This window comes from Pongo pygmaeus, chromosome 14 (genome assembly GCF_028885625.2).
Source record: "Pongo pygmaeus isolate AG05252 chromosome 14, NHGRI_mPonPyg2-v2.0_pri, whole genome shotgun sequence".
Lineage (NCBI taxonomy): Eukaryota > Metazoa > Chordata > Mammalia > Primates > Hominidae > Pongo > Pongo pygmaeus.
In genome coordinates this window covers 36,192,766-36,196,101 of record NC_072387.2, presented here as the reverse complement: position 1 = coordinate 36,196,101, position 3,336 = coordinate 36,192,766, and the positions used below count along the sequence as shown (strand labels likewise).

Below are 3,336 nucleotides of genomic sequence, written 5' to 3'. Positions count from 1 at the left end.
ATCCTAAATAGATATGCACTCAACATCGGAGCACCCAGATTTACAAAACAAGTACAGATCTACAAAGACTTAGCCACAGAATAATAATGGCAGACTTCAACAACCCACTGACAGCATTAGACAGATCACTGAGGCAGAAAACTAACAAAAAAAGTTCTGGACTTAAATTCAACACTTGATCAATTGGAACTAATAGGCATCTACAGAATACTCCACTCATCAACCACGTTCTTCTCATCTACACATGGAACATACTCCAAGATCAGTCACTTGTTTGGCCACAAGGCAAGTCTCAATAAATTAAAAAAATCAAAGTCATACCAATCATACTCTTGGACCATAGTGGAATAAAAATAGAAATCAATACTAAGATGATCTCTCAAAACTGCACGATTACATGGAAATCAAACTACTTGCTCTTGAATGATTTTTGGGACAACAAAGTTAAGGCAGAAGTCAAGAAATTCTTTAAAATAAATGAAAACAGAGTGATATGGTTTGGATGTGTGTCCCCTCCAAATCTCATGTGAAATGAGGGAGGGGCTAGTGGGAGGTGTTTTGGTCATGGAGGTGGCTCCCTCATGGATGGCTTGGTGCTGTCCTAGCAATATTGAGTGAACTCTCACTCTATTAGTTCATGTGAGATCTGGTAGTTTAAGAAATTGTGGCACCTCCCCACTTTCTCTCTTCTCCCTCTCTCACCATGTGATATTCCAGCTCCCCCTTTGTCTTCCAACATGATTGTAAGCCCTCTGAGGCCTCAGCAGAAGCCAAGAAGATGCTGGTGCCATGCTTTCTGTACAGCCTGGCTGTACATCACGAGCCAATTAAACCTCTTTTCTTTATAAATTACCCAGCTTCAGGTATTTCTTTATAATGACACAAAAAAAGACTAACATATAGAGATACAACATACCAAAATCTCTGGGAGACAGCAAAAGCAATGCTAAGGGAAAAGCTTACAGAACTAAATGCCTACTACAAAAAGTTAGAAAGATTTCAAATGAATGATCTAACATCACACCTACAGGAAGTAGAAAAACAAGAACAAAGTAACCCCAAAGCTAGCAGAAGAAGAGAAATAACTAAAATCAGAACAAACTGAAGGAAATTGAGACCCAAAAGTCCATATAAAGAATCAATGAAACCAGAAGTTGATTTCTTTAAAGGATAAACAAGATAAAGAGACTACTAGCTATATTAACAAAGGAAAAAAAGAGAAGATCCAAATAAACACAATCGGAAACAAAAAAGGTGACATTACGACCAGTCCCACAGAAATACAAAAGGTCCTCAGAGACTATTACGAACACCTCTATGCACAAAAGCTAGAAAATCTAGAGAAAATGAATAAATCTCTGGAAACACACAACCTCCCAATATTGAATCAGGAAGAAATTGAAACCCTGAACAGACCAATATCGAATACCAAAATTGAAGCAGTAAGAAAAATCCTACCAACCAAAAAAAGCCCTGGACCAGATGGATTCACAGCTGAATTCTACCAGATGTAAAAGAAGAGCTGGTACCAAATCTACTAAAACTATTCCAAAAAAGTCAAGGAGGAGGACACCTCCCTAACTCATTTTATGAAGCTACCATCACCCTGATACCAAAATCTGGCAAAGATACAACCAAAAAAGAAAACTACAGGCCCATATCCCTGATGAACATAAATGCAAAAATCCTCAACGAAATACTAGAAAATTGAATACAACAGCACATCAAAAAGTTAATTCAGTTCCCTGGTATGACTGCGTCCTGAGCAGCTGTTCTCTGGAGCAGTAGTCCTTTATCTCCATTTGTCTTCTCTTCCACCTAAGTGCATGCCACCACCCCATGGAAGATTTGATGGACATGGAAATGAGCCCTCTGAGGCCCCAGAACTATCTTTTTGGTTGTGAACTAAAGGCTGACCAAAGATTATCTGGATAATGATGAAAATGAGCACCAGTTTAAGGGCTGGTTTGAGGGATGAATTGCACATTGTTGAAGCAGAGGCAATGAATTATGAAGGAAATCCAATTAAAGTAACAGCGGCAACTTTGAAAATGTTTGCATAGCCAATGGTTTCCCTTGGGAGCTTTGAAATAACACCACCTGTGGTTTTACGATTGAAGTGTGATTCAGGGCCAGTGCATAATAGTGGACAGCATGTAGTAGCTGTAGAGGAAGATGCAGAGTCAGAAGATGAAAACGAGGAGGTTGTAAAACTCTTAAGTATATCTGGAAAGTGATCTGCCCCTGGAGGTGGTAGCAAGATTTCACAGAAAAAAGTTGCTGATGATGAAGAAGAAGAAGATGATGATGATGAAGATGATAAGGAAACTGAAAAAAAAAGCACAAGTGAAGAAATCTATACAAGATACTTCAGCCAGAAAAGCACAGAAGTCAAACGAGAATGGAAAAGACTCAAAACCATCAACACCAAGATAAAAAAGACAAGAATCCTTCAAAAAGAGAAAAAAACTGAAACACCGAAAGGATCTAGTTCTGTAGAAGATATTAAAGCAAAAATGCAAGCAAGTGTAGAAAAAGGTGGTTCTCTTCCCAAAGTGGAAACCACGTTCATCAATTATGTGAAGAATTGCTTCTCGATGACTGACCAGGAGGCTATTCAAGATCTCTGGAAGCGAAGGAAGTCTCTTTAAGAAAATAATTTAAATAGTTTGTTACGAATATTCCATCTTATTTCATTTCAGTAACAGTTGATATCTGGCTGTCCTTTTTATAATGCAGAATGAGAACTTTCCCTACCATATTTGGTAAATGTTGTCCAGGTACCATTGCCAAGAATATGTTGTCCAAAATGCCTGTTTAGTTGTTAAAGATGGAACTCCACCCTTTGCTTGGTTTTAAGTACGTATGGAATGTTATGATAGGACATAATAGTAGCAGTGGTCAGAAATGGAAATGGTATGGAGACAAAAATATACATGTGAAATAAACTCAATATTTTAATAAAATAAAAAAAGTTAATTCACCATGATCAAGTAGGCTTTATTCCTCGGATGCAAATTTGGTTCAACATATGTGAATCAATAAATGTGATTCACTACATAAATAATTAAAGGACAAAAGCTGTATATTATCTCAATAGACAGAAAAATCTTTCAATAAAATCCAACATCCCATCATGATAAAAACCCCCAAGAGACTGGGCAAAAAAGGAACATACTTCAAAATAATGAGCCATCTATGACAAACACACAGCCAGCATCATACCGAACAGGCAAAAACCAGAAGCCTTCTCTTTGGAAACTGGAACAAGACAAGGATGCACACTCTCATCAATCCTATTCAACATAGTACTGGAAGTGCTAGCCAGAGCAATCA

General features: G+C 37.7%; 1 pseudogene; it reads left to right on the top strand.

Annotated features, from left to right (window-relative positions):
- The first annotated feature begins 1,839 nt into the window (after positions 1-1,839).
- On the top strand, positions 1,840-2,651 carry LOC129011425 (nucleophosmin-like; annotated as a pseudogene).
- The last annotated feature ends 685 nt before the right edge of the window (positions 2,652-3,336 follow it).